The 22,197-nt window shown below is 29.1% G+C and overlaps 1 protein-coding gene across 1 annotated transcript in view; it reads left to right on the top strand.

The window, feature by feature from the left end:
- Nucleotides 1-22,197, top strand: part of LOC107439895 (cyclin-dependent kinase 4) — a 176,285-nt gene that overhangs the window by 33,348 nt on the left and 120,740 nt on the right. The window contains exon 2 of the mRNA XM_071185398.1: nucleotides 7,653-7,754. The gene's annotated coding sequence lies outside the window, so the exon portion shown is untranslated. The remainder of the gene's footprint in view (nucleotides 1-7,652; nucleotides 7,755-22,197) is intronic.

A 22,197-nucleotide genomic window follows, 5' to 3' on the forward strand; every position in this document is an offset into this window, starting at 1 on the left:
TATATATATATAATAAATCTGAATTCAAGAGATTTTGTTATAAATCATATAATACATAAACACTTGACAGTAATGTGTTATGTGCTGAATTAAATATAATATCAAGAATCTATATTGTTTGCATTACTCTTACATCGCTCTACCATTTTCATATTAAAGATATAATGATGAAATCTGAAGCACTGAAAATTTCATGAATTTTATGTACCATTTTCTACTTGATAGTTTTATGAGATTGGTTTATTCACAAGACGCGTTTGCGCCTGTACAATTGTACAAAAAAAATAATAAAAACAAAAACGGAAAACTCTGAATGACTTTTGATTTTATAACTAGATTTTCACATATCAGAACTCAATCGTAATGAATTGAAGCCTAAACTCAAATATGTTAAAAAGGCAGACGATGTATTTTATTACAATTTTTTTAAGTTGAAAAAGATTAAATGTTTTCAGTAGAATAACGATATAAAAAGTTTACTATATGAGAAAAGGTAACGAATTTAAAGAGTTTCTTTAAATTGTTTAATTAGCTTTTGTTAAAGAACATTTATATAGGAGGCGTTGAAAGTTTTATTTGCTAAGTGAGCGGTAAGCTAAAAAGAAGGTGTGGAAACCTATACTTTTGCATCCGATCTTTTTACAGTTCTGAGTTTAGCGTAAAAAGCATATTCTTTCTTTTCTGTCAAATTAGTTTAAGCCACATACGTTAATATGTGCATCGCAATGAACTAAGATTTTTGAAAGATATTTCGCAATGCTCACAACTATTGTTTCAGAATTGATATTGAATGTACTTAATATTTTCAGACTTTCTCTTGCTCTTACATAGTTCATATTTAATCTTTTTTTTTTTCAGAAGAATGATGAAAATAAATTTGAAAAAATTAATTTTTGAAATTTTTAAAATTATCAACAAAATTAAGTCAGGATTTTTTTTGTTTAATGTCAATGAAAAAAATTTAATTTTGAAGTTTATTTTAAATTGTACTAAAGGTTAAAAACAGCAAATTTTTAAAAATTTCGAATTTTTTTAAAAAGTTGCAACGATTTTGAGAGTTCTTTTTGTACACATTTTGGATGGTATAGAACAAACAAAAGCTGTAAGGAATAAACTTTCTTACACCTTATTTCGACAATTCTTTTTTTTTTTTTTTAATTTAAATCTAGTTTTAAAAAAAGTGTCGTAAAAAATTGTTTTTCGGTGTTTTTATTTTTCAGTACTTCCTTTACCCGTTTATCTTTCACATATATTTAAGCAAAAATGAATGAGGAAATTTAACAGAATAAAATATCAAAATTTTGAAATTTTTTTAAAAAAAAAAAATTTAAAAAAATTTAAAAAAAATTTGATTTTTACAAGATAAAGCATTTTTTTAAAAATAAAATATGGTATACGTTCTAAATTGTAGAAAAATGCTAAGAAACGAAAGTCAATAAAGTAATTTTAAGAGTATTATAAAATAAGCGTAATATTTCCTTACAAATTAAAACAAATAATAATAAAATGAAAATGGCGACTGGCCCACAATTGTTTAATCGCCCTCTGGCCAGTGGCGACTGTTTTTGTTCTATACAAACAGCAACTAAATTAACACTGAATTTAGCTTTTCTAAAAGATTTTCTTTTTGCTTTGTACTCAGTCCCTTATAAATAACATCATCAATAGATTCCAAGAATCGTAGTGGTACTCACGGAAAGTTCTTATCTACCCCTCCCCCCGTTTTTCACCCCCTCCTGATTTCTGGAATGCGACCTACCAAAGCAACCACTTTTTGGGTCTTATACTTTTTCATTCTCATCCGTTGGCATTATATTCTTTTGGTGGTTCTTCCCTCTTTTGCGCAGGAGAGGGCCCAGATCAAAATGCACTATTACAACTTCCGCTGTTTTCGTGAGAACACGTTGAAATATTTTACTCAGTTTTGAATTGTCCCACGGGACGAATATTCATTCCTTACATACTTTTACAAGAGAATGCCGTTGAAAAAATTTATTAAGTTTTTTTTTTTATTAAAACAGTTTTCATATTTTTTGCAACTTCATTTTTGTCATATTAAACTTCATTTAATGAAAACTTTCGTATATACAAAGCTGCCAACTCTACTGGATTTACCAGTTAGACTACTGGATTTTGCCTGTTTATTCTGGTCTACTGTTTTAATAAAAATTCTTTTGGTTTTTGTACATTCTAGAATATTTCCTAAAATTTAGGAAGTTTCTTAAAAAATCCCTATTGAAATAGAATTTTTACACTATTTATATTTATTCGTCTTCAGAAGAATACAATTAAGGCGGGTGGAGAAAATTTTTCTAAGTCAGCATTTTTAAGTTACCACATAGACCAAATTTTTGTGCAAAGTATAATCGGACCAATTTCATTTTATTATTTAATCAAAATATCTGTTATAGAGTAACAGGAGTCGTGATGGCTCAGGGGATAGAGCGTTGGCCTTCCAATGAGGTGAACCGGGTTCGAATCCCAGCGATGGCTGGTCGATGCGAATTTCGCACCGACAACAGTGCTCTGCCACCTCAGTGGTAGGCGGATAATGGGTTAAAATTCCTTTGCCTTCGAGATAACAATGGGAGATTTTCGTAGTTTTCCTCTCCATGTAACGCAGATGCGGGTAGTTTCATCAAAAAGTCCTCCACGAAGGCAAAATTTCTCCCTATACTTGATCCAGGAATTCTTTTGTCTTTTGGATTTGGTTCAAAATCACAAGGCTACGGAGTTGAACATTAGTAGTCGTAAACCCAACATTGGGTCGGCTGTTCAATGACGGTTATAAAATTAAATAAATTGGTAGCGAATTAAACAGTATGCTATTTAATATCAAATTATGAGTAGTTACGCCCATTCTTTACAATTGGCACCACGACATAACTGTAATAAAGTTGTATTTCATATGATATTATGTATTTTTGATACGCAGTGGTGAAAAAATTACTTAAATTATATACATGTGAAAAATACTAAACTAAAAATGGCTTACATTTAGCTCCCACTGAAAAATATTTTTTTACAAAACGGTGCAAGTTGGCATCTCTGAAAAGATTATAGTAGAAATGTAAACAATGTCTTATTGCTAACAATTAAAGAATCTGTAACCACTTTGAAATAAATAATATGTTATCCTATAAGTGAGTAAGTAATAAGTTATTTTTCACACAATTGAAAAGTATCCCAAGGTACAGTACCATGTTGTATCTTTGTATACAGGGTATTGTACCTTGGTACTAAATAAAAAATTAAACAAAATGTAGGAATTTGTGAAAGATTCGTTTTCGCAATAAAATATTTAGTAATAAAATCTTTTTTACGGTAAAATAGATTATAAAGCGTCCATTTTAGCAATAAAATATTTCGGGAAATATTCCTTTCTACAATAAAATAGTTTGGTGAAATGTCCGTTTTCGCAATGAAATATTTCGCGAAAAATTTCCTTTTCACAATAAAATTGTTTATAAACGATAGTTTTTCAATAAAATATTTCGCGAAAGATTCTTTTTTACAATAAAATAGTTTTTTTTAAGTAACCTTTTTGCAATAAAATATTTCGCGAAAGGTCCCTTTTTACTATCAAATAGTTCGTGAAGAGTCCGTTTTCGAGAAGAAAAAAAATTTCAAGTATCCGTTTTAACAAAGTATTTTGTGAAAAATTTCTTTTTGCAATTAAATAGTTTGTGATAGATCCGTTTTTGTAATAAAATATTTCGGGAAAAGTTCTTTTTTGCAATAATATAGTTTGTGAAGGGTCCGTTTTCGCAAACAATTTCGCGAAAAGTTTCCTTTTTACAATAATATAGTTTGTGAAGGGTCCGTTTTCGCAATAAAATTTTTCGTGAAAAAAATTTTTTTACAGTAAATTAATTTGTAAGGAGATCCGTTTTCAGAAAGTATTTCGTGAAATATTCCTTTTTACAATAATATAGTTTGTGGAGGGTCCGTTTTCGCAAATAATTTCGTGAAAAGTTTCCTTTTTACAATAAGATAGTTTGTAAATGATACACTTTTGCACCAAAATATTGCTTGAAAGGTCTCTTTTTACAATAAAATAGTTTGTAAAAGCTCCGTTTTCGCATTTAATAATTTCGGGAAAATTTCTTTTTACAATAAAATATTTCGTGAAATGCTCCTTTTTTTAATAAAATAGTTTTTGAAGGGTCCGTTTTCACAATAAAATTTTTCATGAGAAAAAAAATTACTGCAAAATAGTTTGTAAAGGATTCGTTTTCACAATAAAGTATTTATTGAAATATTCCTTTTTACTATAAAATAGTTTGAAGAGTCCTTTTTCGCAGCATAATATCTCGCGAATTATTTCTTTTTATAATCAAATAGTTTGTGAAGGATGAATTTTTGCAATAAAATATTTCCTGAAAGATTCCTTTTCAACAATAAAATGGTTTGCAAAGGGTCCGTTTTAAACAGGGTTGGGGAGGGGATACAGCAGGGTTATTAATATAAATATTTTTATCTGAAATGGTTCACTTGCAATATTTTTTGAAACTGAAGTGTTAGGCAGGAAATTTTCAACTTATCTTTTCTAAAAAATAATAAAAAATTTACGTTAATAGAAAATGTATCGCTAGTGCATGGGTCAACAGTTATAACTGTCATATAAACAAGTTTACATAATATTTATATAATTATAATTAATTGAATAGTGGTAGAACTCTATTCAAAAGCGAATAAAAGAGAAATGTTTTTCAATACTAGCATTTTTTTTTCCTTCCTTTTTCGAAAATTAATAACCAATTTTCAGATCTGAAGTTCTTTTGTGTTTAGAAATTTTCACTCAATGGATTAGTAAATAAAAATATTTTCATTAATTGAGAGAACTTAAATGGTGTGAGAAATACTACATATTTTGATACATATTTTATTTTGATACTTATTTTATTTGTTCGTATTTGTCTTTCATTTATGATTCCTTCAACATTGACATATAATCGTAATCGAACCTTTCGTCGGTTAACTTGAACAGTATACGATTATGTATTCTACTTAATGTTTCTTGAATCATTAATCTAGTTTTCTCAGTTATTTTTTTTTTTTTTACTTAGAAAACAACACGATCATCTTTCGGCAGATAAAGCTGCTTTGTGTCTGAGAAATGTGAATCTATCTTTTAAAGATACCGACTTTCCTTGCATTAAGCACAATATCTTCGCATGCTTTTAATTCTAAATCCACGAAATTTTATTACTTTATAATCTCAAAGAATATTTTAAGTAAACGATTTCGGTTGCATGCGTAAAGGAATTTTGGATGTTTCATAATTTTGAATTTACAAAACTGTATGAATCATTTTATAATAACTCGGAGTATTTTTTAAAAAAAATATTTAAAAAAAATTCTTTCGTTAATTACGTAAAACTGTCTCGGATGTTTTTAATTCTGCGTAAACAAAATTGTGTGAATTGCAAAATTTTATTGCGTTAAAAAAATATTTTAAGAAATCGTCTTTCGTTGCATACATTATAACAGTGGTTACCAACTGGCGGGCCGCATGCGGCCCACGAAGCCTTTTTTTGTACTTAATAAATATATTAGTTGTTAAATATATTAGCAGACAATTTTTGTCAAAAAAATCTATATGGGTTTAAAGTACTTTTCGTTAAAAAAAACCTAATTTCTTAGTTTCTGTGGAATTTAGCAAACCAACGGTGCAAAAAAAAATTTCTCAGGTTTTGCATCCAAGAAAATATTGATTCAAGAAAATATTTATCATTATTTGTAATTCAATAATTATGTTTCGTACAACTTGATAAAAATCCGACAGTAATATTTAATGTTCCTTCAAACTTTGAAGAGTCCTATATAAAATTTTGATAAAGTTGCTGCCTGCCATTTGACTGGTGTTTTTAATTGCCGCCCCCGACCTTATATAAGTTGGAAACCCCTGCGTTATAAACTCTCGAATGCTTTTAATTCCCGATGCACGAAATTGTGTGAATTGTAATACTTATTGTAATAATTTTCTTTATAAGAAACCGTCTCTCGTTGCACTTGTAAAAGATTCGTGGGTGTTTTTTAATTGTGAATTCACAAAGATGCATGATTATTTTACATCTAGGAATATTTTAAGATTAAATAAATATGATTAATTTTTTGTGTTGAATACGTAAGAGTCGCTGATGCTTTTAATTAGAGATGTACAAAATTGTTTGAATTGCGTTATTTTAAAGTTAAAAATTTTTTTTAAGAAACCATCATCTGTTGTTAACGTAAAAAAATTCTCGGGTGTCTTTTATTCTAAATTCACCAAATTGTATGAATTTTAAAATTTTTTTAAGATAATTTTTTTCCATCCATAAATATTTGTGCTATTATCAGTTGTGGGTTCTTACTGATTGCTGATATGTTGCATATTAATAATCTCCTGCTGACAGGGTGTTAATATACGATCATTTTAAATCAAAACTATAAGACAAACTTTCCATTGTTGTTGGGAGAATAAAACTCAAGAGAAGTGGCAGGTTAGTATATCTTTTAGTTATTTAAATGTTGTTCTGGTGGTCCAAGTCAATTAAAACCAGAACTGGAAGACCAGATTTCACTACAACTTAAAATGTTTGGGGAAAAATATTCAGTGAAATCGGCAGGTCTGTATGTCTTTGAATTAATAAAATATCACAGTTCTCAAAATCATTTTAAATCGAAACTTGGAAGCATAAGCTTAGTTACTACCTCGAATATTTGGGGAAAGTCCCCTTTGTAATTGGCAGGTCTGTATGTCTTTTTAAATGTATGTTTGTCTTTATAAATATCGTTTAAATATCGCGGAGGTCAAAATCAATTTAAATCAAAACTGAAAGCAAAAATTTGAGCTTCTGCTTTAAATATCTGGGGAATTAAATAGATCTGCTGATCTTTTAATAATTTAAATGTCTTCTTGGTGGTCAAAATCAATTTAAATCAAAACTGAAGGCAAAAATTTAAGCTTCTGCTTTAAATGTCTGGGGAATTAAGTAGATCTGCAGATCTTTTAAACATTTAAATGTCTGGTCAAAATCAATATAAATCAAACTGAAATCATAAATTTAAGCTTCTGCTTTAAATGTCTGGGGAATTAAGTAGATCTGCAGATCTTTTAAACATTTAAATGTCTTGGTGGTCAAAATCAATTTAAATCAAAACTGAAATCATAAGTTTGAGCTTCTGCTTTAAATGTCTGAGGAAAATTTCCAGAGAATTTAGTATGTTTGCAGATCTTTTAATCATTGAAATGTCTAGGTGGTCAAAATCAATTTAAATCAAAACTGAAGCAAAAATTAATTTATTCGTTGCTATTATTGTATTTTTTCGATATTTTAATATCTGATGAGGATACATTAGGAAAAACAATGATCGGAAGTACCGGTTAAAAGCAAACTGGGCAGTGGCACTTGACCTTTAAAAAAAAAATAGATGTAGAGCACACGGAGCAAATCTATACCGGGCAGTGGCACTTAACTAAACCTAGTATATATTTCGGACATTTACCAAAACGACTATGTGGTGTTTGTTAATATTCACCTGTGGAAGTTATAACCACAAATTTCGGTCTTTCACAGTAACATATATATTTGAATTATATTATGTACATTTTACAGTACTTCATGACATTATGGATAATATGGTAATTTTATTTATTCTTTGTTTAGACTATGTAATTGTTAGTCAACTGTGATGATAGTAAATGGTTCTAGCAAATTCTGCATTGAGATGCCATCAACAAGAGTTGATTGGTCTATCAGCTTCTGTAGGTAAGTCAATTAACTATATTGTCCATTTTAATTTCCTTTTTTATAGTTTGTTCAATTTGGCGGCTTTTTTAATGACTTGATGTCTCCTAACTGGCAGAGAGCTGAGGGGGGGGGGTCGTGAGTTCGATCTCGACAGCCGACTAAGCAACCGGCTTGTATATGCTGCAAAGTGCACGTTAAACATGTCATATGGCATAAATTCTCGTCGTCGGTTCTGGTGCAAAGATGCCAACTTTCACCGGACAGTGGATATATGTTTTCGAATTTCTTTGTATGATTCTTGGTTTAGTAAGTTCGATTTATTGGGCTTCCATACTAGATTTATAGGTTGCAGAGATACCAACTTACACCGGACAGTGGATATATATTTTCGAATTTCTTTGCATGTATGATTCTTCTTTTAGTAAGTTCGGATTCGTAGGGTTTTTACTCACCACTACTTCGAATTCAAAAACCTATGTGATAAGCCACATTGTTGCAGTTAAGCAGTGGTAAGCCTTGTAAAAAGTTGGCAAAGTCCACTGAAAATCTGTACGTTTTAGTTTGTAGCTCTCTACCGTTTTTTTTTTATTTATTTTTTATTTTAATATTTTGTTCAATCTGGAGCAGTTAGCATCTCTGTGTCATGTTGAAGTTTGGAGAGCGGGGTGAAAGCTCAGGTGCTGTCCTGGTCATCGAACTGGGATCAAAATTGCTTGGCAATTTCTGCCATGCCTGTTAAAAGATAGATCTAGATGCTTGACCTTGCTTGGGTGGTGAGTGTTCCCTAAAATCGAATCTATTTTGTTTCAACGTAAATTTTATTATTCTGTTATACTTAACTTGCTTTTGAATCCTAGAGGTTATAATTTTTCAAAAGAATTCTCAACCTCTTTACACCAATCTCCAATTTTTACAGACACTTTATACCTGAGGCCAATGCGTGAATCAATCGTTTTCTAACAATTGAAATCACTTATTGCAATCGCAATTTATCGCCAATTAAAATTTCGATTATATATTACGACTATCTGGAATGTTCTAATTTTAATTCTAATTGTAGATTGGAATTCTAATTGTATAATTGTTCTAATTGTAGATCTTTTTATTAACATTACTTACCAAAAATTAAAGTTTTGAGGAAAGTCCCTTTACAATGTTTATAATTGTTGCGAATTTTTTTTTAACGAAACTTTTTTTTAATTTCTCCAAAAAAGAATTTCTGAATCAGTAAGGTTTCTCTCTCAAATGATGCATTCATTGATCTCCTCTATGATCATGGCCATATTTCCATAAAAATGAGTCATCTCTGAGTCATCAAATAGATTTATATTTGAGCTATTCATCTTCTTCAGTAACTTTAAAAGTTGTAAGATTTTCACAGTTTCGTATGAGCAATTAATCATCATAAATTCATTGTAATTAATCACTTTCATTTTAAATTTTTTTATCGATGTTATTTATATTAAAATTTTCTAAATATCATAAGTGTAAATGCTGTAGATAAGGGTGTTTTATTTTACTCTATTTTTACTTATTTATTTTCATTATTGCATTGAAATTTGATCGGTTTAGTAAAATAACTCATAAATTCTTGTTCGAAAACGATGTTCGAAGCTTGTTCGAAAACTTCAATCCCAGAAAATTTTAATAATTTTACCAATAATTCCTGATTACTTGTTGCAAAACGATGTCTGTAACTTTTCTTGCTTAATTTTAATAATTTGAAATTTGATCGGTTTAGAAAAATAACTCCTGACTCTTGTCAGAAAACGATATTGTTCTTGTTGCTACCTCTGGTTATATGACTACGAATGCTTTAATCTCTGATAATGTTAATTTTGCCAATTATTCCTGATAACTTGCTAGGTAATGACGATAAGTTTAACTTTTATAGCGTTCAGCAAAATCTTTCATTAATTTTGTTTATAATTCCTGATTACTTGTTGGAAAACGATGTCTGTAACTTTTCTTGTTTACTTTTAATCGTTTGAATCGCTTTAGTTAAATAACTTCTAAATTCTTGTTAGAAAACGATATTCTTGTTGCTAACTTCTGCTTATCTGACTGAAAAAGCTCTAATCCCGGAAAAAGTTAATAATTTTGTCAATTATTCCTAATAACTTGTTAAATAATGATGGTAGTTGCTAATTTTTCAAGCTTTCGGCAAATTTTTTTATTAATCTTGTCAATAATTCTTGATTACTTGTTGGAAAACGATATCTGTAACTTTTCTTGCTTATTTTTAATCGTTTGAAATTTGATCGGTTTAGTTTAATAACTCCTAAATTCTTGTTAGAAAACGATATTCTTGTTGCTAACTTCTGCTTATATGACTGAAAAAGCTCTAATCCCAGAAAATTTTTATTAATTTTGTCAATTTATTCCTGATAATTTGCTGCTAATTAATGACGATAAGTTTGTTGCTAACTTTTCTAGAGTGCGACAAAAGCTTTTATACCATAAAATTGGATTAATTTCGCCAATTATTCCGAAACATTTGTTTGAAAACGAGAATATTCTTTGTTGCTTGCGTGCAAGAAGTGACTCAATTTCAACAAAAATCTCCACCTGTGTTCATTTACGCTTGGAACTTTAGTACTAAGAATTAGACATTAACCTTTAATGGAAATTGTCTAGACACAAGATTCTGCGAAAAAATTCTTTGATTCAGAGCGTAAATATTTTCTTAATACTTCATGTTTTTAGAACTACATGAAAATTATTCAGATTAACCAATAATATTGCGAAGATGTTTTACTGTCGGTTAATATCCATCCAATTAACCCTTCTTCAGAGGTCGGAAAAGCTACATTTTTGTAGTCGGCTATTACAACTACCTTCGAAATCTAGACACTACTTTAATTTAACTTCCCGGACTATTGCATTAAATATTTACGTTGTCAGATTATTACATTGTCCAATTTACATCCTTGTTCAAAATTTTAAAAAAAAAATATTAACCTTTTATCGCAGAATTTTTATTAAACATATTTTTCATTCTTTTTTCATTATTTTGTATTGATTTAGATCGAAATCAGTAAAAAGTATTATTCAGCTAAAAATAAAATCTTGCTAACAACCGCCAAACAATAATTTTTCAAATTTGCACTAATTTGCCGCTATTTAGATCTAAGAGAAACAATTATTCATCATTGAAGTTTTCTTTAACTTACAAAATCAATAATCGATAAATTTTTGAATATGACTAAATTTTTATTTTCAAAACTGAATGTTATGAATTTTATATCCTAGTGCACATATAATTCCAATAATCTCTAACAGATTTTTCTAGTAACTGTTAGACTGTTTATAATTATTTAAAAATGCTAAAATGTAGTTTTGCTTGTAATTAGATCGTCAAAAAAAATATGTAAAGAGGACACCGTTGTCCAAACTGCGTCATAGCGTTAAAAGAAGAAAAAATCATAAAAATGGTTTAAAATAAAAATTGGTTTGTTCGAACGTGAAAAAATACGAGATATTTATTTCTTGTTAATATGCGCCAACTTATTATTTTAATTCATTTTATTGAAATTTTTCCTTTCATCATTCGACTTTTTATTCCTTTCAAACTGAATATTTTATTATTTATCTAATATTTAACCTTTTGTCTACGGCTGGCATAGCATGTGAACCACATTTGATGGTATAGCATGGTACACCATGCGCAAAGGGTTAATTCAAGAAATGCCAGAAAATAACACTTGAAATATGTAACATAATTATATAAACATATTTTTCATTATTTTGTTTTAATTTAGATCAAAATGAGTGAAAAATATCGTATTTAGCATTTTAATAATTTAGGTTTATGAAATACAGCATGAAACAGCTGTGTCTTTTTCTGCGTTAAAGGTAAAAACTTCCAAATACAGCTCATTTCTAACCAATAATTTTTTTTTTAAATTTCCACTTATTTGCAAATAGTTGAATCTAAGAGGAACAGTTATTCACCATTGAAGTTCCTTTAATTTACAAAATCAATTTTTTTCAATTTTTTTTTTTTTTTTTCTTTAGATACCATTTGAAAAATATTGTTTGAAATGTTCTCGATGTGTACTAGTNTTTTTTAATTATTTTTTTTTTTTTTTGATTTTATATTTTAGTACAATTATAATTCCGATTTGTTTAGAATTTTTTTGTATTAAAAAATTACCAAAATATATTTTTGCTTATAATTAGAGCACCAGAAAAAGTATGTAAAAGGGACACCCATGTCCCACTCCGTCATGGGATTAATGTTCTCTACCCTTACCGAAACTTATTATAAGAACAATAAGTTTTGGAACCAATATTCATTATCAACATTCTTCAGAATCAATTTGAATTCGCATTATCAGGCGACTTAATTGATTTTAATTTGTTAAAAATAAAATCATAGTTTTTGGTTATTTCTGGATTACATCTTAAACTACTGAATGGACCAAAATGAAAATCAAGTGATTAAAGCTTTGTTACTACAATGAAAAAATAATCTTACACGGAGAGATAAATTAGTCAGACAATGAAATAAACTTTTAACTGTAATCCTAATAAATGTGATTAAAAATACGACTGTAAAATGTTAAGTTGTAATTTGCAGTGCAAGAAAAAATCTTGACGAAATCAATATAAGTGTGATGAGTTTTTGTGCGCCTTAAAAATTTTGTCAATCACTACAAGTGTAAAGACTTTTTTCCGGCACAATAAAATCTTGACAAGATCAATATAACTACAAGAATAGAGATTTTCTAAAAATAAATAACCGAATCATCTTCAGCAGACTGCTATAAAGGTTAAGTCTCGAAAATTCCGTTGCTAATGCATGATTGTGGCATCGTAGTCAGTATTGCGCACTAGCCGCCTTTAGTTCCCAAGCAAGCTGGTATCTATGATAATGCTGTTAGGCTGAGTGAGCTTCAAGTCATCAATGAGGAACAAAACCAAGACATAAACAATGACAGTTGAGTGTTGAGTGCTTTTAAACAATGAGGCAATCAGACTTTTTTTGCCGCACAGATATTGATCAGATTAACATAGCTACAAGGGTAAATTGTGAGGTTTTATGTTGTTTTTTTAATAATAATAAGACGCATCTTGACAAGATATATATAACTACATGCGTAAATTTGTAAATTGTGTAAATTTGTTTAAATTTGTAATAAAAATCTTGACAAAGCCAATTCAACAAGTCCAAATTGTGTGGACTTTTCTGACAGTAAAATAAAATCTTGTCAAAAATTAATTATGTGCAAGTATAAAGATTTCTTTTTTTGCCGGCACTTAAAAATCTAGGAAATTTCAATCGCACTACAAGCGTAAAGATTTTTTTGTGCATCTAAAAAATTCTAATTCATTACAACAACAAGTGTAAACTTTAACGTGATTTTTTATGGCACTTAAAAATTTTAACTTAATCAATACAACTACAAGTTTAAAAATTATTTTTCCGGACACAAAAGAAATCTTTGAGTAGTTCAAAATAACCAAAGAGTAAGGACGTTTTACCGCCACAAAAAAAAATTTTGACAGATTTTTTCGTGCCATTAAAAAATTTAGCTAAGCTATTTCAACTACACGTGTTATATCTAACGAGAATTTTTCGGCACTAAAAAATGTATACAACTACAAATGTAAAAATTATTTTTGCGGGTACTGAAAAACAAGTGTAAAGTGTAAGAACTTTTTTACTGCCACAAAAAAAAAATCTTAGCAACTACAAGTATATTTATATTTTTTTTGCTGCTGCACAAAAAATATCAATCTAATCAATAGAACTACAAGTGAAAAAAAATTACTTCTGAGTCACAAAAAAAAACAATTCTTGACAAAATTAATGTAACTATAAGTGTAAACTGATTCTTTTTACCAGTACAAAAAAAAATCTTGACAAAATTAATGTAACTATAAGTGTAAACTGTAAGAATTTTTTTTTACCGGTACAAAAAAAAATCTTTACAAAATTAAAGTAACTATAAGTGTAAACTGTAAGAATTTTTTTTTGTAACGGTGAAATTTTTTTACCGGTACAAAAAAAATCTTGACAAAATTAATGTAACTATAAGTGTAAACTGTAAGAATTTTTTTTACCGGTACAAAAAAAAATCTTGACAAAATTAATGTAACAGCTACAAGTGTAAACTGTAAGAATTTTTTTTACCGGTACAAAAAAAATATTGACTACTGCAATGGTACTAAAATAAAGATTCGTTGTGTGACTATAATATAAAATATAACAAGGTATTCTGCAGTATTAAAATATTTTAACCAAATGAATATAACTACAAGTGTACAATAATTATTTAATAAACATTAGTTTCAAAATAGATTCTTGGATCGCAAAATCCATTTGCCGACCCTAGCTCAAACGCATGAAATTAATGAATAAGCCTCTGCTGTGAAAAAAGACACTTTAAATCTTCAAAACTTGGAATTTCACATATAATAACACGATTTCATTTATTTAGTACAATACGTACATAATTAAAACTATTTTTTTTTTAGTTTTCCTAATTCTAAAGTCATATAAAACTGCTGCATAGTAAAATATATAAAATGAAGTTCGGGAAATGCTTTGTAAATATGTCTTGCATGTTAGGAATCTGAAAGAAACGATTTAGGACCAGCTGGCTATACATCTGGTTTAGGCCATGGCCGAAATATCAATTCGTGATTGTTCTAATTCTAGAAGTATTGTTTTCCTTTTCTAGCAATTTGTGCATTTTATTAAGAGGTGAGCGCCCGACATTAATCGAAACTCTTATTTCATTTGAGCACTGTGCTTGAACTGGTAAGGTTCTTTTCTTTAAAATTAGATTTTCGGTATTTTTTCTTTATTCATTAATTTTTAAATACGACTGAGTTATGCAATAGAGCTGTGGAGTTGGTTGATGAAATATTGGACTCCGGCACTTTAAATTTTTATGAGAATTTTCCCTGGAAAATATTTCGAAGAATTCAATGGAAAATGTTTTTATAATTTTACTTGGGTAATCATGATTTCAGTGTATGGTTGAAATAAGAGCATCTTATTTAAAATTACATTTTATATTATAACATAGTAGTTCAGGAAATTGAAAGAAAATTGAAAGAAAATTGTTCAGATGTTATAAATTATTATTAGAATTTGATATATTTGTAAAAAAAGTCTCATATTAATTCCAGTTATATTTTTATTCACATAATGAAAAATATTTGTATAAATAATAAGGCCCAAGATTTATTTTTACTTTTAATAATCTATAGAACCTGACTTCTAATTAACCGGAATCAGAGCAAAAAAAAATTTCTGAAATTTTTTTACGCAAGTTATGGAGTTTAGAATAGGTGGACAAATTGGTAACATATTCAAAAAAATCTTAGGTGTTTTTTTTTTAAATCGCCAACTTGGCGAGATTTTTTTTCCGAAACTCTTTCGCTAACGAAAATAATAAAAAAAAAAAGCCACATTTTAAGTACCTTACACTCGAAGCTGAGCTATAATTTTAAACTACAAATACCATCTAGTGGTAAAGAATTATCTGGGTTTTAGAAGGGACAAATAACTTAAATATTTTAAAAGTTATTGATTTTTTTTTAAAAAATCGCCAATTTGGTGAGATTTTTTTCACCTACATGAAAATTATCCAAATCAATGAATAACTCGAATTCTGATGGACCCAGATAATGATGCGTTGTTGTAACTTTTTAAATATTAAAAAATTAGACCACAAACGCTTTTAAATTTGATAACACTATGGTTTTTCTTCATTTACGCTATTTTTTTGAATTAGCATAGAGGGCGGAACGCATTATTTTATATGACGACTGAACTTTAAAGTAGAAATATTTCTACCATACAATCGATTCAAAAAACATGGCGAAAATAAACTGATGATAATCTACACCAGCTGTTTCCGAATGGTGTTCTACTGAGTCCTAGGGTTTAGAGTTAGAATTTTATGTTTTCGAAAGGATTCTTGGTACATGTGATTGATCAAAATAATTCAGTCTTTCGTTAATTTATGTGTTCAAAATTACTGAAGAAATTTATTCATGAAATCTCGGATTACGCGAAAAGAAGGTCAAACATTCGAAGGGTTCTACAGCCGACAAAAAATTGAGAACAACTGAGCTACTCCGTCAATTAAAATGCTCGTAGGAGAAAATAAATTCATAAAACTGTTATAAAACATACATATTTTTTATAGCAACTCAACCATGATTCTTGGTACTTGTGATTGATGTTTTGGATTGGCTGGTACTAACTCCATAATCTGCATTCAAGTCCAGAAATTCCCATGAAATTAGAAATAAGAATTCCCCCATCAAGCCCGCCCCGTTTTTTTTTTGTTGAACCAGTGTGTCATTGAGTAATGCCGGATCTGAAGGTCTTTGATTATATGCGAATTTAAACTGACAATACTAGAATGGCTGTGAAAGTAGGCATTTTTAGTTTCAGTAATTCATAGGTTTGAAAATGAAGATTTCCAAATTCTCAGAAAGAATACCGGATAGAGGGTGGGATATCTCTTTAATTTCTTGAGCGCCGAAGAACTCGGGTCCCTCTTTGAGAATTCGTCAGTTTATTCAGAGTTTTATTAATACTTTATGTGTGTTTTTTTATTTTGTACATCTTAATAAAGCTCTAAGGGGAAAAAAACGCCTTTTATTGTGTTCAGTTTTAACATTTATGTTCTGTAACCTTCACATTTCAAAGCGCATTTTCTGCAAGCATTGACTATTTCATCTTAGGGGTCGTTCAAAAAGTACGTACAGAAAAGGAGAGAAATTTTAACCCCCTCCCCTCTTCGTACATTACCGCACACAAGGTCTTACTCCCCCCCCCCTTAGAGTACGTACATTTTATTAGTCTATCCCCCTTTTTCATAAAAATTATATACTTATAACTTACTAATTATACTTATAACTTACTAATTATACTTATAACTTACTAAGTATACTTATTAGGGATGTAACGAATATTCGGCCACTATTCGGTATTCGGCCGTTTTGCCGAATATTCGGCCTAGCCAAATACTGAAGTTATTCGGCCGAATAATGAAGTATATGCTATTATTAATTATGCTGCTATTATTAATGAATTAGATTTGTGTAGCCTTATTGTTGGCATCAAGATATTTAAAATATTACAAAAAATACATCAAGTTGTTAAATTTTTTTTAAAATATAGAAAGTTTAAAAAAGAAAATTTGTTAATATTTATTTAATTTCTAATTTAAAATTTGAAAATCATTTAATTACAAAATTAAAATTTCAAGAGTGAAACTTTTTAAAAAGTTCTTAATTTTCTGAGTTTTAATAATTTTTCTGACAAAAAAGAAAGTTCAGAATACATTTAACAGTAGTAAGTAATGAGTTCTTATCTTAAATAAAATAGCATATAAATTACAAGTATAACTATAACTAAAATATGCTATTATTAATTATTTAGATTTATAAAAGCCATATTGCCTTGTTATTGGCATCAAGATATTTAAATTATTACAAAAAATAAATCAAGTTGTTAAAATTTTTTTAAATATACAAAGATTAAAAAAGCAATTTTGTTAATATTTATTTCATTTTTAATTTAAAATTTGAAAATTACTTTAATTACAATCAAAAGAGAAATTTTTAAAAAGTAAGTATTCGGCCACNATGTATGTATTATTTTTTAAAAAACTTACTAAGAAATTATACATTTTTTAAAATTTAATTTTTAGGGTCTCCAGAACGAATTAATCGATTTCACATAGAAGTCTATGGTGAATCGATGATCGGTTAACGAACAATTCGGATAGCGAACATAATCTTGGAACGGATTATGTTCGTTAACCGATCATCCACTGTATTAGATTTGATGTCTTCGTTAATCTGTTAGACCGCAAAATGCTCGACTTCGCGCGCAGGTCATCGGGCTACCAAAGCAGGAGAGCCATCTGCAGAGGATCAAAATTGCGATGGCATGTCTTCGAATCATCCTCTGGGATGTATCCCTGATCGTCGCCAACAATTGCCATTGTGCAGCTCTAGTGCTAAGTAAGTAAAGTACCAACCTATAGTTCGTTCACCAGAAGTTGAGACTTGGCTCCCCCTCCTGGGACGCAGAGTTCATTTCAGCGCGGGAGTTAGAAGAGAAACATCTCCGTTGTTGAAATTGAGACAACCCTTAATTTGCGCCAAACACAAAAAGTAAATTCTTTTTCAATCACTTACTTTGCTTTATCATCTGTTATTATACTTTTTGTTACACTTGCTAATTAAATATATTTTAAATTTAAAAACTGCTGTTCTCCCAGCAAAATGTCTCATAAAGGACAAACTATTCACTCAAAAGAAAGAAATATCATTAAAAAAGGGTGCAAAATATCATCCAATTTATGAAATATTTATTGTTAAAAAAATGCACATAAAGTTTGCGAAATAAATATTTTTGCCAAACGATCACCAAATAGCAACATTGATCAGGATTGCTCACAACCTTCTCCCAAAAATAGCGAAATAGTATCGTCGCATACCACGTGATGAAGGCGGAGCCAAGTGCCAACTCCTGGTGAACGAGCTATACCTATCTTCAAAGCTGAACTCCCTCAGGGTCTTCATTCGGAATTGGCGAAAATCCTCAAGTTCATTCTAGAAGGCCTCGTTAATACCATGCCTAAACGGTGTACCGCAGCTCAAAGCAATACGATATGCAACGAAGTATTAAAATTCGCTATGTTTTTTTACCTGAAGATGATTGCTATAAAAGTTTTTAAAAAAAACTAAATCGTCTCAAAACTTTTCCTTCCAAATTTCCAAATTCTCGGTTAATGTTAGTTAAATTAAAAATTTTCCAAGACTATTATAAGTAACTCCCCATGTAGGATGACTAAAGCTACTAATTACTAAATTTATATCATTAAGAAATTTTGCTTACAGAAAAAGTTCCAACCGCAAAACGTTTGGTCCCTATCTGTTATACGATATATTAGCTCTTTGCGTAGCGTTTTTAAAAAGTGCTTAAATGTGCTTATTTTCGATTTTCGTTTTTTGAAAGCCTTTAAAGGTGCTTTTTTCATGGGGTGTTTTTAAAAAGTGCTTAATTTTTTAAAAGTGCTTTTCGTAAGTTATATATTTTTTTCATTACCTTGTCGATTTTTGCTGCATATTATGCCAAAGCGTGGTTTAACATTGTAACGTTTTCACAATTCATTCAACTACAATCCATTTCGACGTACCGTCTGTCCGTAGCGTATGAAAGCGCCAATCATGTTACATGATTGATGAAGTACTTCGGAGTCCGTTTGTGTGTCTACTCTGCTGGGTTCGTTGAGATTCTTTCACTCTCGTGTGCAGAGATGCCAACTTGCTCCGGACAGCAAATATATATTTTAAAGTGGTAGTTTATCAATTGTGATTCTTAGTTTAATAAATTCAATTTAGTAGATTTTTATCCACCACTATTGCTAAATAATTCGTAGGCTTATGTAATTCACCACTTACTAGTACTTGTGTCATGCATGGTTGCCAGACGTAGTATTTTTAATACTACGGTAGTATTTTTTCACCAAAAAAAAGGGTATGGTATTTTTCGTAGTATTTTTTTAAAATGTGGTATTTTTTTTTTTTTTTTATTTATTTATTTTATTTTCATTTCCTAAAACAAAGAAAAGTGCCACTCTAGTTTTGAAGTAAAAAACAATTTTTGAAATAATCCAACAGTTTATTTTCTATTAGTCACTGTATCTAGTGATGATTGTGAAAAATAAAAGTTCGTTTATACTAGTAGACTATAATATAAATTGTTTCTTATGTACGTTGATTAAGTATATTTTACTTTTCTTTTCTATGTAGGATGTGAGATAAAATATGAGATTTTATATTTTCATTTAGGTTCAATTTTATACAACTTTGAAATAAATCGTTTATGATACACAAGAGACATTATTATGATACACACAACTCTTTTTTTATTCTTCAAAAGAGAAAGTTGCTGATAAAAATATTAGTTACTACACGTATATCTGAAGTATAATTGCACAAAAGGATAATTATTGTTTTAAGATAATTGTTAAAGGATAATTGTTTTTCAATTATAATATTATTTTATCCTCAACTAAAATAAATTTAAATATAATTCTAAAAAACTTTAGCCAGATGATATAAATAATGTTAATTAATAATAATAATAATCGTCTGTCTCAGTTTTCGTCTGCATAAGCTTTCAAAAAAGTCCTGTAGATAGCGCTTAAGACATGTAGTATTTTGTAGTATTTTTTCGGATGAAGTCGTAGTATTTTTTATTTTCAGAATCTGGCAACCCTGGTGTCATGCTATACCTTTTACAAAGCAAGAATAAATAGTCAAATATTTGCAATATTTACTTTTGTTATTTACCGTTTTTTAAATTATTTTGGATTGTCCGGAGCAGTTGGCATCTCTGCGTGTGCAACTCTGTTGCATTTTTCAAGATATTCTCAATTTCAGGCTTCATTTTCCACCCTCTGAAATCGAACCGAAGATTCTCTCGATCTTTTTATGGTGGCTAATATAATCAAGAAAAAAGTTCTTTGTCAGAAACTAGTTGACAACTAACATCATGATCATGTAAAGTCTTTGAAAATTATTTTGCATTTTGTTAATGCATACCTGCCAACTTTTAATCCCTTCCATTATCATTTTTCCCAGTGGTATTGAAATGAAATTAAAACTTCAATGAAGATCTGTAANAAAAGAAATATTCTTGCATTTTGCAGGATATTCTCAATTTCAGGCTTCATTTTCCACCCTCTGATATCGAACCGAAAAATCTCTCGATGATGGATATGGTGGATAATATAATCAAGAAAAAAATTCTTAGTCAAAAACTAGTTATTTTATCATGATCATGTAAAGTCTTTGAAAATTATTTTGCATTTTGTTAATGTATACCTGCCAACTTTTAATCCCTTCCATTATCATTTTTCCCAGTGGTATTAAAATGGAATTAAAACTTCAATTTTAAGCAAACAAATGCGTTGTATTTGAAAAAAATTAAGTCGACAACCATGATAGTAACGCATATTAATATATAAGCTTAATTTTTGTAAGAATAGTGGTGATCAAAATCATTTAAAAATTAAGTTCATAGAAGAAAAAATAGTATATATTTACTACCACTTTAAATATGAAAATAAAATCTTCCGGAAAATCCGGAAGAGTTGGCAGGTATGTTAATGTATATAGTGCCTAAAAATACTTTTTGAGTGCTTAAAAAGTGCTTTAAAGGTGCTTATTTTTGTTAAAAGATTTGGCTACGCACCCTATAATAGATCAAAAATATCTGTTACACAATATATTTACCATTTATGATTGTTAGAATCAAAACAGTAACAGACCCAAAATACCTGTTGCATTATATATTAACCATCTCTATTTGGAGTACATGCTTGACGCAATCAAAGAGTAAAATACCTGAAATATATGAGGCATAATATATCATTATATTAAAAATTCACATATATTCCTTAACCAAAAATATAAATGAATAAATAATCTGAAATATCTGTTATATTAGATCGATTTTGAATCGGTTTTTCGTTGGAATCAAATAAAGTATCTGTTGCATTATACATCTCTATTTATAATAAATGTTTGTTGGAATCTAAACAGTTTCACGTATTACTCATTCTCTATATTTGGAAGGAAATTTGTTGGAATCAAAAAAATTCTGTGTTCGGAAGTATTTCTTGTGTGGATTATTTATTATCTGAAGAATTCTCGTTTGCCTAATCCAAATAAATAGATAACTAATCAAAAATATTTGTTATATGCTATAATAGCTCTATTTTGAATTTATATTTGTTGCAATCAAAATAGTATCTGTGGTCCAAAATATCTGTTACAAAATACAATGTTCAGAAGTATCTGTTGTATGGAATATTAGCTGTAAGTAACAGATACGAAATATCCGTTATCTGAAGAATTCTCGCTTGCCATTTTCCATATAAATAACTAATCAAAAATATTTTATATGATATAATCCATTGGCAAAATGGTTCTTGGTTTGAATTTAATGTCTGCACTTTTAATCTACAATAATCAAGAGTAATAGTAAACAGTGCGCATGTGTTGCTATGGCGACAGCTGCTGTTTGATAATTTTTTTATAATTCGCGATCGCAACGAACTATAGGGGGCGTTGTTGTATGAGACGCAGACCTGCGATTTCTGTATGAACCGTCATTCAGTTACTCTGGAGACGTCGTTAATGTAGCGTGTAGCATTGCAACGTTCCTTCTTTAATGTGGCTTATTAAATTTAAAAAAGAAAAATGCTTGATATTCTTTCTTGTGCAACCGAAAACAAAATGGTATCTCTTTTTATTAGAGAAGGAATATCCAAAACACATCGGAAAAATATTTGTACATTAACAGAAAAAAATATGTATATTCTTATAAGAGTTAAAACCTAATGCCCGAGAAATAGTATTACTAAATTTAATGATATAACATGAAAGGCCCATTTAAACTTTACATTCT

Source organism: Parasteatoda tepidariorum, chromosome 9 (assembly GCF_043381705.1).
Source record: "Parasteatoda tepidariorum isolate YZ-2023 chromosome 9, CAS_Ptep_4.0, whole genome shotgun sequence".
Lineage (NCBI taxonomy): Eukaryota > Metazoa > Arthropoda > Arachnida > Araneae > Theridiidae > Parasteatoda > Parasteatoda tepidariorum.